Source organism: Rhinichthys klamathensis, unplaced genomic scaffold, assembly GCF_029890125.1.
Source record: "Rhinichthys klamathensis goyatoka isolate OS25496 unplaced genomic scaffold, OSU_Roscu_1.1 h1tg000048l_1, whole genome shotgun sequence".
NCBI lineage: Eukaryota > Metazoa > Chordata > Actinopteri > Cypriniformes > Leuciscidae > Rhinichthys > Rhinichthys klamathensis.
Window position 1 is genome coordinate 560,872 of NW_026606594.1, and position 15,429 is coordinate 576,300.

The following is a 15,429-nucleotide window of genomic DNA, read 5'->3' on the forward strand; positions in this document are numbered from 1 at the left end:
AATAGCACAGACCATAACGGAAATGTTTCAAAGGGACCCAAACAAGTGTCCCTGCCTGGGACCACTTATTGTTCAATGTCTACTCATCAGTGGTAGTGTCGATGACCTAAAAGGTGAGTTTTTTGTTTAGTTCAACATCCTGATCGTATGAGCGTTGTATTTGCAGCACATTTCTGTATTTGGTTGCGTTGTGAGTATTTGCAGCGTGTTTCTATATTTGGTTGCATTATGAGTATTTGCAGCGTGTTTCTGTATTTGGTTGCATTATGAGTATTTGCAGCGTGTTTCTGTAATTGGTTGCATTGTGAGTATTTGCAGCGTGTTTCTGTATTTGGTTGCATTGTGAGTATTTGCAGCGTGTTTCTGTATTTGGTTGCGTTGTGAGTATTTGCAGCGTGTTTCTGTATTTGGTTGCATTGTGAGTATTTGCAGCGTGTTTCTGTATTTGGTTGCATTGTGAGTATTTGCAGCGTGTTTCTGTATTTGGTTGCGTTGTGAGTATTTGCAGCGTGTTTCTGTATTTGGTTGCATTGTGAGTATTTGCAGCGTGTTTCTGTATTTGGTTGCATTGTGAGTATTTGCAGCGTGTTTCTGTATTTGGTTGCGTTGTGAGTATTTGCAGCGTGTTTCTGTATTTGGTTGCATTGTGAGTATTTGCAGCGTGTTTCTGTATTTGGTTGCATTGTGAGTATTTGCAGCGTGTTTCTGTATTTGGTTGCGTTGTGAGTATTTGCAGCGTGTTTCTGTATTTGGTTGCATTGTGAGTATTTGCAGCACGTTTCTGTATTTGGTTGCGTTGTGAGTATTTGCAGCGTGTTTCTGTATTTGGTTGCATTGTGAGTATTTGCAGCGTGTTTCTGTATTTGGTTGCATTGTGAGTATTTGCAGCACGTTTCTGTATTTGGTTGCGTTGTGAGTATTTGCAGCGTGTTTCTGTATTTGGTTGCGTTGTGACTATTTACAGCATGTTTCTGTATTTAGTTGCGTTGTGAGTATTTGCAGCGTGTTTCTGTATTTGGTTGCGTTGTGAGTATTTGCAGCATGTTTCTGTATTTGGTTGCGTTGTGACTATTTACAGCATGTTTCTGTATTTAGTTGCGTTGTGAGTATTTGCAGCGCGTTTCTGTATTTGGTTGCGTTGTGAGTATTTGCAGCGTGTTTCTGTATTTGGTTGCGTTGTGAGTATTTGCAGCATGTTTCTGTATTTGGTTGCGTTGTGACTATTTACAGCATGTTTCTGTATTTAGTTGCGTTGTGAGTATTTGCAGCGTGTTTCTGTATTTGGTTGCGTTGTGAGTATTTGCAGCGTGTTTCTGTATTTGGTTGTGTTGTGAGTATTTGCAGCGTGTTTCTGTATTTGGTTGCATTGTGAGTATTTGCAGCGTGTTTCTGTATTTGGTTGCGTTGTGAGTATTTGCAGCGTGTTTCTGTATTTGGTTGCATTGTGAGTATTTGCAGCGTGTTTCTGTATTTGGTTGCGTTGTGAGTATTTGCAGCGTGTTTCTGTATTTGGTTGCGTTGTGAGTATTTGCAGCATGTTTCTGTCTCTGTATTTGGTTGCGTTGTGACTATTTACAGCATGTTTCTGTATTTGGTTGCGTTGTGAGTATTTGCAGCGTGTTTCTGTATTTGGTTGCGTTGTGAGTATTTGCAGCGTGTTTCTGTATTTGGTTGCGTTGTGAGTATTTGTAGCGTGTTTCTGTATTTGGTTGCGTTGTGAGTATTTGCAGCGTGTTTCTGTATTTGGTTGCATTGTGAGTATTTGGAGCGTGTTTCTGTATTTGGTTGCGTTGTGAGTATTTGCAGCGTGTTTCTGTATTTGGTTGCGTTGTGAGTATTTGCAGCGTGTTTCTGTATTTGGTTGCGTTGTGAGTATTTGCAGCGTGTTTCTGTATTTGGTTGCATTGTGAGTATTTGCAGCGTGTTTCTGTATTTGGTTGCGTTGTGAGTATTTGCAGCATGTTTCTGTATTTGGTTGCGTTGTGAGTATTTGCAGCGTGTTTCTGTATTTGGTTGCGTTGTGAGTATTTGCAGCATGTTTCTGTCTCTGTATTTGGTTGCGTTGTGACTATTTACAGCATGTTTCTGTATTTGGTTGCGTTGTGAGTATTTGCAGCATGTTTCTGTATTTGATTGCGTTGTGAGTATTTGCAGCGTGTTTCTGTATTTGGTTGCGTTGTGAGTATTTGCAGCGTGTTTCTGTATTTGGTTGCGTTGTGAGTATTTGCAGCATGTTTCTGTATTTGGTTGCGTTGTGAGTATTTGCAGCATGTTTCTGTCTCTGTATTTGGTTGCGTTGTGACTATTTACAGCATGTTTCTGTATTTGGTTGCGTTGTGAGTATTTGCAGCGTGTTTCTGTATTTGGTTGCGTTGTGAGTATTTGCAGCATGTTTCTGTATTTGGTTGCGTTGTGAGTATTTGCAGCATGTTTCTGTCTCTGTATTTGGTTGCGTTGTGACTATTTACAGCATGTTTCTGTATTTGGTTGCGTTGTGAGTATTTGCAGCGTGTTTCTGTATTTGGTTGCGTTGTGAGTATTTGCAGCATGTTTCTGTATTTGGTTGCGTTGTGAGTATTTGCAGCGTGTTTCTGTATTTGGTTGCGTTGTGAGTATTTGCAGCATGTTTCTGTATTTGGTTGCGTTGTGAGTATTTGCAGCGTGTTTCTGTATTTGGTTGCGTTGTGAGTATTTGCAGCATGTTTCTGTATTTGGTTGCGTTGTGAGTATTTGCAGCGTGTTTCTGTATTTGGTTGCGTTGTGAGTATTTGCAGCATGTTTCTGTATTTGGTTGCGTTGTGACTATTTACAGCATGTTTCTGTATTTGGTTGCGTTGTGACTATTTACAGCATGTTTCTGTATTTGGTTGCGTTGTGAGTATTTGCAGCGTGTTTCTGTATTTGGTTGCGTTGTGAGTATTTGCAGCGTGTTTCTGTATTTGGTTGCGTTGTGAGTATTTGCAGCGTGTTTCTGTATTTGGTTGCGTTGTGAGTATTTGCAGCATGTTTCTGTATTTGGTTGCGTTGTGAGTATTTGCAGCATGTTTCTGTCTCTGTATTTGGTTGCGTTGTGACTATTTACAGCATGTTTCTGTATTTGGTTGCGTTATTAGTATTTGCAGCGTGTTTCTGTATTTGGTTGCGTTGTGAGTATTTGCAGCATGTTTCTGTATTTGGTTGCGTTGTGACTATTTACAGCATGTTTCTGTATTTGGTTGCGTTTTGACTATTTACAGCATGTTTCTGTATTTGGTTGCGTTGTGAGTATTTGCAGCGTGTTTCTGTATTTGGTTGCGTTGTGAGTATTTGCAGCGTGTTTCTGTATTTGGTTGCGTTGTGAGTATTTGCAGCATGTTTCTGTATTTGGTTGCGTTGTGACTATTTACAGCATGTTTCTGTATTTGGTTGCGTTGTGAGTATTTGCAGCGTGTTTCTGTATTTGGTTGCGTTGTGAGTATTTGCAGCATGTTTCTGTATTTGGTTGCGTTGTGACTATTTGCAGCGTGTTTCTGTATTTGGTTGCGTTGTGAGTATTTGCAGCATATTTGGTTGCTTTGTGAGTATTTGCAGCTCATGTGTTGTCAAACTGAAGATGTTTTCTTAATTTGATGGTGTTTTTTCTATTTGCATGTGTTTTCCTCAGTTGCAGTGTGTTGAGCTCTCTCTGCCACCATAGATAACTGTCCTTTGTTGCTTTGGGCATGAGCACTAACTCTCCCAAGACAAAGAACACAGCTAATTCTTGACTAAACTCACTCTGACCCAATGATTTTCGCAGCTGAGACAAACAGTCAGGCATGTCACAATAAGAGTACATAAGGGAGTTTTAAGGACAGAGTTTAAATATAGAGTCACTTGGCTTAACTAGGTCAAGGTTGGCTGTGATGGAAATTGCACAGTCTCATATGTCGAATCAGAACTAGAAAAGGGGAAGCAAAATGTAACATAATAAAATCAAAGTTAAAATACCCTTATATAACATGAAATGTACAAGTATATTCACATAAGTATCTATATGTATTACAAGTTGGATCTGTGACACAAAATTAAAATCAAGCATATCAAGCATTCAGTATTCTGATTGTCTGTGATTGCGTCCCTTCGCTCAGAATTTTTGCTTTCAGCATGGACAAACATATTACTTCTTACTAGAAACTTGTCACGTTGCGCCTGGTTAGGGAAGTGTCAGGTCATCCAGGTCATCAACAGTGGGCAGTGAGTTCACTGCTTGTGTACCTGTTGCAGACTGACGCCTCTCAATCTGCAGTGGAATCTATCAGCAGTCTGTAACAAGTTCTGATCTGCTCCTGACTGCAGTATTGTGTGTGTGTGTGTGTGTGTGTGTGTGTGTGTCTGTCTGTCTGTCTGTCTGTCTGTCTGTCTGTCTGTGTGTGTGTGTGTGTGTGTGTCTGTCTGTCTGTCTGTCTGTCTGTCTGTCTGTCTGTCTGTCTGTGTGTGTGTGTGTGTGTGTGTGTGTGTGTGTGTGTGTGTGTGTGTGTGTGTGTGTGTGTGTGTGTGTGTGTGTGTGTGTGTGTGTGTGTGTGTGTGTGTGTGTGTGTGTGTGTGTGTGTGTGTGTGTGTGTGTGTGTGTGTGTGTGACATGGCACTTGTAGAACCAGTCATCGTACTACTCCTCGAACTCCCTCGGGCACTTCCACTGTCAGCACATCGTAAATCAGATGTGCTAACAAATGCACACATACAGATGCACATGCCAAGATATACAAACACATACATACGCCTTATGCAACACCATATAAATCGAGGTATATACGAGGCAACCATTTAATTATACACATCATATACTACAACAACAAAAACACAACAACAAAAACACAACTAACTCTAGTACTATTCACACAATGCACACGAAATATAAACACAAGCTTTACCTTGAAGAGGTTTTATTGCCGACAATTAGATAAGATTTTTCCACTATAAGGAGTTAATTCTCTGATTAAACTTCTGCACTTTATTTTATTAACATAGTTATTAATTAAGCTTGACTTCTCATCTGAAGACCAAAATCTGTGAAATGTATTCCATATGAAAAGTTTTTATGTCAAATTATCTATTTTTTGTCATAGTGACAAACTTATTTTATGGATATTAAAAGGTCTTATTATGTTTATTTCTTAAAGGGGTCATATAATGGTACATGCACTTTTACAAGTTGATTGTACTGAAATGTGTGTTGGCAGTGCCTGTACACAACCATCATATAATGATAAAAATCCATCCAGTGTTTTTGTTTTAATCTCCTTATATGTTTTCCCCGTCTCAAATCGAGCCGTTCGACCGTGTGACGTCACAAGCTCGCACGCCCCTCCCACGATTGTTGATTGACAGCAGCGTTTCAACACAGACCCGCCCTCGCTCATGAGGGAGCTGTCAATCATAGTCTGCGCGGACCAGCGCGGTCATTGTTGATATGCTGGAGCACTGTCTATGAGCAGAATGGCGTCTAAGCGATTGTGGTGTTCTGTTCTTGGGTGTAATAACGAACACAGCAGTCATTTTAATGTTCCTAAATCCGAACCGCTGAAGACGCAGTGGCTGAGTTTGTTTTCGAAGGGAATATTCCCCACGAGCAACGTCAATGCTCTCATGTTTGCGCGAATCATTTCACACACCAGACTGCTTTATAAGGAGGGTCAGTATAAAGCTGGATTTGCTAAGAAGCTGCTCATGAAAAATGGATCGGTACCAGATATTCGTGTTCCTGCTGAATCTCCAGAAGAACGGAAGTGAGTGTAACGTTTTATTAAACTTTATATTAATATATTAATCTTTGCAAATCCCTAGCTGCACGCTTCACAATGAATGCGTCTAAGGTTTACACTCAGGGTACATTATCCCACGTTTATACTGAACAACGCGTTATGGTTATTGTGTTATCGAGTTACAAATGGTGTATGCACAGAACAGAGAGGCGGAGTGAGCAAAGCTCATTATCGTTTAAAGTCATATACACTGAAACGGCGTGCTGAAAACAGAGCTGTTTTTGACCAAGTAAAATAAGTGTTTTCTTACAATACTAATGAGAATGTTCAATTAAAGTATATTACAAACTTTTAATTTAGACCCTAAAGAATCATATTAGCTTGTACAAAAATGGCATTATTATGACCCCTTTAAAGGGAGATTTGTGGAAAAGTAACACATTTAGATTTGCAGGTAAAAAAATATTGTTTTTATTTGAAGTGAAAAGTTTAAGTTAGAACCCTGGAGTATTACAACCCCCTCAGAACTGTTTTTTAATTTTAAATGTATTTTAATTTTATTTATAATTTTGTCAATTAGATGTACATTAAAACATCTTTATTATTTATCATGACCTAAGCCAATCGTCACAGTTATGTTCTGTTTCTCTGTCTTGTTTAGTTTTAGTCATAGTTTTCATTGTCTGTTTTGCCTGAGTTCTATTAATCTGTTGTCATGGTTTCTAATTAGACCTCACCTGTTCCCTGTTCTGTTGATCAGTATTTAAGCCTTCAATCTTCCTCAGTTCTTTGTGTTGTTAACGCTACTTTGGTTTGTGTATAGTTCTCTGTTAATTAAAGTCTATATCTTGTTTCATTCTGCATTACGCATCATCACATAATAAGGATAAGAGCTAATATATAATTCATAGAATTATATAATGCAATCCAGATGTACACTACTGTTCAAATGTTTGGTGTCGGAAAGATTTTTTTTTTTATGTTTCAGAAATTCTTTAAGAAATATTCTTAAAATTAAAATAACTATTTTCTATTTTAATATATTTTTAAATGTAAATTATTTCTGTGATAGCAAAGCTGTATTTTCAGCAGCCATTACTGAAGTCTTCAGTGTCACATGATCCTTCAGAAATCATTCTAATATGCTGATTTGGTGCTCAAGAAACATTTCTTACTATTATCAATGTTGACAATATATGTTTGTGGACACATCCTTTTTTTCAGGATTATTTGATGAATATAAAGTTCAAAATAACAGCATTTATTTTAAATAGAAATCATTGCAAATGTCTTTACTGACACTTTATTACAATTTGATGCATCATTGCTAAATAAATGTACTCATTTATATGTAAATAGGCATGCAGTCTGTCATGATCAAATAACTCAACCAAATTGACGAAATGCATAAAATTACAGTTTGTAAACGTATCTGTCATTATTTTACATATTTGATATTTAAATAGTATAGCAGATGTGTTACATATTCAGCAAAAATCAGAACAGTTAACATGATTATGATTTTAAATGTTAGACAATAGATTTTGATGTCTTGAGAGGACTAGTTGGGCTCCTGTCTCTTTGAACTTATGTTCTGACTCTAAATAAACACCAATTATTAGGGTCAAATGGCAAAATCTTACAACAACAATTCTATCATAAAGCACCATGAACAATAATTCCATTCTCACAAATATGGTACGTTCCTAATACCCGTTTTTGGACAGTATGTCTCCATGTCCATGTTACAGCCAAAAGAAGAGTGCAAACTGTACTTGTGAGGAACCCCGTGATGGTGGAAAAAATGAGAAACCACTAACAAACACAAACAAACATGACATGAGAAGCTAGCCCACAGAGCAACCCAAGATAAACATTCGGATATATTTTAAGAGGGGCTATGACATTGTCAGGGACCAAGCAGTTAAGCAAGAGGAGTCACAAGGGAAGTTCCAAAAGTAAGGGTTTTTATTTCCCATAAATCATTACAACAAAAATAAAGATAAAGGTTTGGGCCCATAAAAGAGGTCAAATAAACAGACGGTAAATAAAGCTTTGAACGTAACAGACTCAAAAAACACAACTGACCTTCCAACAAAAGAAACAAAGGGGACTTATATATTGGCTGACCAAACCAATTGACACACAAGGGAAGACTAACAACAACACTACTACATAAACTACAAATAACAGCAAAACCTACCTAAAAACTTATTCCAAAAGAAATATGCTTTTACTTATCCTCAACTAAACAAAAATACTCAATATAATATAAATCTAACCCCCATAATATCTAAACAGAGAATAAAGCAACCCCTCAGACATAACAAGCAGTGGTAGGGTCCAATTAGGCCACCTCCCCTATAAAGCTGCTCCTGCTCCAAACGCCACCCCTTTAAGCCAGCCGACTTCCTGAATCTCTCCCGGGTGTGGAATCCAACACTGGTAAGCTCAGAAACAAAATAATTATAGAAACAGAATGGCAATCCAAAAGTAACTAATGTTGCGTGCTCCCAAAAAGATACTTAAATATGATCAACTAAATAAAGTATAATGTGTGTGAAATGAACTAAGTGTCCTGTGAGTTATTTGTAACTAAATAAATATCTGCAACAAATGTATAATGTGTATGAGGTTACCGCTCTTAGACTGGTTGTGAGGCCATGGCTGTGGCCATCACACACCCCCCCCCTTCAGAGCTGCTGCTGGGCCAGCGAGAGAGGTAGTCTGCAGTGGTGTTGACCTTGCCAGGGATGTACTGGACTGTAAACCGGAACGGCTGCATGGCAAGGTACCACCTGGTAATCCGCCCATTGGTATACTTCATCCTCTCCAGCCACTGCAGTGCCTTATGGTCAGACTCCAATGTAAACTCTCTGCCCATCAGGTAATACTTGAAAGAGTCCAGGGCCCATTTGACTGCCAAGGCCTCCTTTTCCACTGTTGAATAGCGGACCTCTCTGGGTAGAAGTTTCCGACTGATATATGCCACAGGATGTCGTTCCTCCTTAGGTCCCTGTAGAAGTACCGCCCCCACACCCCTCTCAGAGGCATCGGTTTGTAATATGAACAGTTCCTCAAAGTTTGGACTATGTAAAACAGGGCTTTTACTCAGTGATTTTTGAATGTCCTTAAAAGCTGCCACTGCGTCCCCCGTCCACTGGATCTGGTTGGGACATCTTGAGCCCGTCTTATCCGTTAGTAGAGCAGCCCTGGCTGAGAAGTTGGGGATGAACCGATGGTAGAAGCCAGCCATCCCCAGGAAAGATCTGAGCTGCTTTTTGGTCTGTGGGAGAGGACATGACTCAATTGCATGGATCTTTTGAACCTGAGGTTTAATTAACCCACCTCCAATGGTGAAACCCAGATATTCAGTTTCCTTCTTGGCCAGGAAACATTTAGCTGGATTGATTGTCAAGCCAGCAGAATGTAGTCGGTCAGAGACCACTTTGAGATGCTCCACATGTTCCTCCCATGTTGTGCTGTAGATGACAATATCATCAAGGTACGCACAAGAAAACTCAGACAATCCATAGAGAACCTGGTCCATTAGTCTTTGAAACGTGGCTGGAGCCCCATGCAGCCCAAATGGTAACACCGTAAAATGGAAAAGCCCCCAGGGAGTTCGGAAGGCTGTCAATTCCTGCGACTGCTGGGTTAGGGGCACTTGCCAGTAACCCTTACAGAGGTCAATGGTGGTTAAATACTTTGCTTCTCCAAGGCGGTCAATGAGATCATCAATTCGTGGGGTGGGGTAGGAGTCAAACTTTGAAATTGAGTTTAGATACCTGAAGTCGATACAAAACCTTATTGTCCCATCCTTCTTCGGAACCAGCACCACAGGATTGCACCACTCACTCTTAGATCGCTGAATTGTCCCCAGAGACAGCATGAGGTCAACTTCCTTCTTCAGGGACACCAGGAGGCGCTCTGGTATCCTGTAACTCATACGTCTCACTGTTGCATCAGGTTTTAATACAATGTCATGTTCCACCAGGTTCGTGCGCCCTGGATATTCTTGAAATATGTCTGAGTGAAGTAGAGTTAGTACCTGAGACTGCTGTTCCTTTGACAGATGGCTTACATCAAGCTCTGTGGACACTGGCAAGGGCAGATACTCGTCATCTGCCTCCTCCTCTTCCTTTACCGCCTGAATCAGGAACACCTCAGCTCTTGGGACCCACTCCTTAAGGAGGTTCACATGAAGCACCCGGCTAGAACGCTGATGTCCTGGAGTGGAGACCTGATAGGTGGTGGGCCCCAACTTTTTCTTCACCTCAAAGGGCCCCTGCCATTTTGCAAGGAGCTTACTCTCACTGGTAGGCAACATAACCAAGACTTTCTGGCCCGGTTGAAAGCCTCGCTGTCGAGCTGACTTGTCATACCAAGTCTTTTGGTGCTTTTGGGCCTCCAGCATGTGTGTCTGGGCTAGTTCCCCCATTCGCTGCAGTTTCTCTCTCATCTGGACAACATAGGAGATTACATTCATGGTCCCTTCCTTCCGCTGATCTCCTCCCCAAGTGTCCCTCAATAAGGCCAGAGGACCCCTCACTTCATGACCATAGAGTAGTTCAAAAGGGGAAAAACCTGTGGACGCCTGAGGTACCTCCCTGTATGCAAAGAGGAGGTAGGGGAGCCAGTGATCCCAGTCAGATCCAGTCTCATTCACAAACTTACGGAGCATTTGCTTGAGGGTCTGATTGAACCGCTCTGTCAGCCCATCTGTTTGCGGGTGGTACGGTGTAGTGCGCACCCTCTTTATGCCAAGGAGTTGGTAAACCTGTTTCAAAAGTTCAGACATGAAATTAGTGCCTTGGTCCGTTAAAATTTCACAAGGGAAACCAACTCTTGAGAAAAAATGCACCAAGGAAAAAGCCACAGTTTTTGCTTTAATTGATTTCAATGGGAAGACTTCTGGATATTTGGTTGCATAGTCAGTTACTACCAACATAAAACGGTTTCCTGTTTTACTTTTCTCCACCGGACCAACAATGTCCATCCCAAGACGCTCAAAGGGGATACTTGTAACTGGGAGAGGTTGGAGTGGAGCTTTGGAGGGACTTTTCATTGATGTCTTTTGGCACTGAGAGCAGCTTCTACAGAACTGGGCGACATCAGTTTGCAAACCTGGCCAGTAGAAATGGCGCTTAATACGAGCAGTGGTCTTGTGTTTCCCTAAGTGGCCAGCCCAGGGAATGGAGTGACCCAAGGTAAGTACTATTTCTCGGGCCACCTGTGGGACCACTAGCTGCTTCACCTGGCCACTCTGATGGTAAAGAACACCGTTCTGTAGGACATACTCCTTTTGCTCACCATTAGTATTAGTCTCCTGCTTCCTTCCTCGTGCTCTCTGCAAAAGGGTAGACAAGGTTGAATCATTTTCCTGCATTTGCATTATATCTGTGGGTATTTGAAACCCCAGGGGCATGTCTGGAGTAGCCTCAGCTGATGGTTGTATAGCCGTGCCCTGAAATTTGTCTTGCCTCCTCTGACTACGAGTCTTGTGAGCTTTCCCGGGACATGTCTCAAACTCTTCATTATAGAAGGGCAAGGCACTGAGGGCTATGGAGTCTGCGTCTACCTGCTTAGCTTGTGCTCTAGTGACCACATTACAACTTTGCACCTGCTTTATCAAATCATAGAGTACTGGCAGATCTTCACCCAAAACTACCGAGAAAGGTAAGTGATCCGCAACTCCCACATTTAACAGATACATCTGTCCCTCTATCTCCAGATAAATATCAGCAGTGGGGTAATGCTTCTCATCACCATGAACACAGCAAATAGGGACAGTCTCAATAGTACAGATAGCATTAGCTGGTACATATTTCCTCTGTACAAGGGTCTGAGTACTGCCAGTGTCAATCAGGGCTCTGAGATTTTCCCCATTGATTTTAACCCAAGCCATTTTCATGGTGTGGTTACCTTTGGGTTCAGGGTTAGCATTCTGGCGTGGAACAAAACACATTTGGGTCAGCTTGGCTGGGTTCTTCGGGCACATTGGTTTAATATGACCTTCCTGTCCACACAAGTAGCAAATGGGCGTTCTGTTAGGAGTTCTAGATGGTGCATATTGGCTCTCCCTCATGGGAGGTTTACTTCCTCCTAGCGCCGCCCTCTGTTGGTACTGAGGGGGTATTGGCTGGTGGCCATCGTTACCAGCCTTCCCACCCATATTACTCCATGGCTGGCCTTTTTTCCGGGCAGCAACAAACACATCAGCAAGTGTGGCAGCTTCAGCAGCAGATTTCGGCCCATGCTCCTTTACCCAAACCTGAAGCTCAGGGGACAGCATTCTCAAGTATTGTTCCATGATCAGGATTTCACCAATTTCATGAAGTGTTTTACCTTGTGGTTGGATCCATTTTACGTACAGCTCTTTTAGCCTCACATACAGCTCCTTGGGGCTTTCCTCAGGTTCCACGTAGAGGGATCTGAACCTCTGCCTGTAGGTCTCAGGGTTAATATCATATTTTTGCAGAATTGTTGTTTTCACTTTATCATAATCATGAGCATCATCTATATCCATATGCACATAGGCTCCTCTGGCCTTACCCGTCAGCAGTGGGAGGAGACGAAACACCCAGTCCACTTTTGGCCACCGACATGCCACTGCAATTCTCTCAAAGGTAATTAGAAAATGTTCAACATCATCATTTTCTGTTAATTTTTCCAGTCTAGGCTCATGAAAAGATCGAGACTGACCTGCTGAAGACATGGTGGGGTGGATTGACTCTATAGAGGGTGAGGCTTGGGCTTTTGGATGATCCACATTCCAATCATAGTCCCCAGAAGGATCTGGCACTGTGGAAGCAGGCTCTGGTACTGGAGATGTGCGAACCTCTACCTCTTGCTGCAGAAGGCGAAACTGATGCTGTAGTGCTTTGAACTGGTACTCCTGGCGGTTAGCTTCCTCTCTCAATTTTACTTCCCTGGTCTCCTGCTGACCCATAAATGACCGCATGATCCCGGCCAGGTCACTCAGCGTTGGCTCTCTGCCATCTTCACCCTCACCACTTGATGCTCCCTTTAGTGCTTCACCTTCCATTGTGTCCTCACCTTCTGCCCGGTGTCCTCTTTCTATATGGGTTGACTCAGTCTTCTTATTCTCTGTCTGGCCGCCTCTTGTCACTCTCCCTCCTCGCATGCTTAAAAAAAAAAAAAAAAAAAAAAACCTTGCACTCCTCAACTGGCTAGTCCCACCGCTGCCACCATATGTCAGGGACCAAGCAGTTAAGCAAGAGGAGTCACAAGGGAAGTTCCAAAAGTAAGGGTTTTTATTTCCCATAAATCATTACAACAAAAATAAAGATAAAGGTTTGGGCCCATAAAAGAGGTCAAATAAACAGACGGTAAATAAAGCTTTGAACGTAACAGACTCAAAAAACACAACTGACCTTCCAACAAAAGAAACAAAGGGGACTTATATATTGGCTGACCAAACCAATTGACACACAAGGGAAGACTAACAACAACACTACTACATAAACTACAAATAACAGCAAAACCTACCTAAAAACTTATTCCAAAAGAAATATGCTTTTACTTATCCTCAACTAAACAAAAATACTCAATATAATATAAATCTAACCCCCATAATATCTAAACAGAGAATAAAGCAACCCCTCAGACATAACAAGCAGTGGTAGGGTCCAATTAGGCCACCTCCCCTATAAAGCTGCTCCTGCTCCAAACGCCACCCCTTTAAGCCAGCCGACTTCCTGAATCTCTCCCGGGTGTGGAATCCAACACTGGTAAGCTCAGAAACAAAATAATTATAGAAACAGAATGGCAATCCAAAAGTAACTAATGTTGCGTGCTCCCAAAAAGATACTTAAATATGATCAACTAAATAAAGTATAATGTGTGTGAAATGAACTAAGTGTCCTGTGAGTTATTTGTAACTAAATAAATATCTGCAACAAATGTATAATGTGTATGAGGTTACCGCTCTTAGACTGGTTGTGAGGCCATGGCTGTGGCCATCACAGACATCATCACGACAACCTCTAGTGGAGGGTAGGGGCTAAAAATAGCAGAGACGTCAACGCACTGGTACATATATGTCCATGAGAGAAGTACGGCATTCCAGAGATAACAGCAGATGGCTAGCAGATTCTGCCCTCTTCTCGGGAAACAATAACAGCCCGCACACACACTTCAGACAAGAGCATCCTTAGGCCCAAGGTGCAGTTGCTCACAAACACACAAAAGCTTGCATAATACGGCCTCCAGACAGAAAGGGGGGGGACTTTTTATGTTTTCGCTGTGTACTGTATATGAAGCACTTCAAAGGTCCTGGTGGGAAAAGTGTGTCAGAATCCCTTAAAAAGCGCTATAGCTTGGCAACTGTAGTCCGAAAACGCACGTTCTCTTTGTCTGCACCTTTATTATGGACAGACCCTGTTATGGTGGCAAATAGTTTTGGACACAGTTGAACTACACTTAAAGACTCCTCTGTTGACGGAAGTTGAGTTTTTATATAGCCAATAGCCATTAGTTTATGTCATGGCCATGAACACTGATTTGCAAATTATAATGCTAGTTGGTGGAAGGAACTTTTACAGGAAGAACATTGTTGTTTTAGAGACAATTTAATTGGACAAAAATATGTAGATTTGAAATAGAGTGCCACTCATCTACTCACTTTAACCGTGTAACGGCCTATCAAACTTGCTCACTGGCAGGCTAACTATTCCATATCCCACATTTATGCTAATTATCATGACTTAACTTATCAAGCAAGACACTTTCACATTCGTTGATAGTCTTGTTTTCACGCCATTCACCTTTCAGAGCTGAAATATAACTGTTCTACAGAAATTGCTGTGCTGTTCTGATCTTTTGCAATGAGGGGGAAGTCATTTCACAATCACTTCCCTATATAAAATTGCACCTGCTGACCCTGGTCCAGTGCTGCTGCGTTATGCCTGAGCTGTAGCCATTTATGGTTTTATTACTGACATGCTCTTCCTAAACTCAATCCATTTTTGCAAATGAGCCAGAACCACTGTGTTAGGCAGGCACTCCGAGAAACATAGACAATTGACCAAGAAACTTAAAGGGATAGTTCACCTCAAAATAAAAATCCTGTCATCATTTAGTCACCCTCCATTCAAAACCCGTATGACTGACCTTCTTCTGAGGAACACAAAAGAAGAAATTTGCAATGCATACAATAGCTTTAAAGTACAGAGTCCCTAAAGGGACATGGTCACTTTTTAAACTTTTGCATTCTTTGTGAGTTTTTCGGATGAACACAAAACTGTTGTTGGCGAAAGCAAACGTTCACGGGAGAATTACAATGTTTTTATGAGCAGATGCAAAACAACTGAAATATATATTTTTCTCCCATCTCATATTTTCTTTCTTCATTATGCATCTTTGGAGGCTCTGCAAAAACAAAAACAAGTTATTGAGGAATTGTAGTGGTTATTCATGATTAATGGTCTTAATCATGACAGTCTAAATGATTCATTTACGAATTGGGCCTCAAAACTCACTGACTCAAAAATCCACTCACAGGGATTAACAGCGAATTTGAAGATAAGATTACCCATGAATTGCGACTGAAATTTCAGTTTGTTTATCCCACAAAGCTATTGAATCGCTTCAGAAGACTTGTAATGCAGAGCAGGTGTCAAATGGATCAATTTTATGATACTTTGTTACAATCTTGTTCAGCATTATTACAAGAAAACATTGC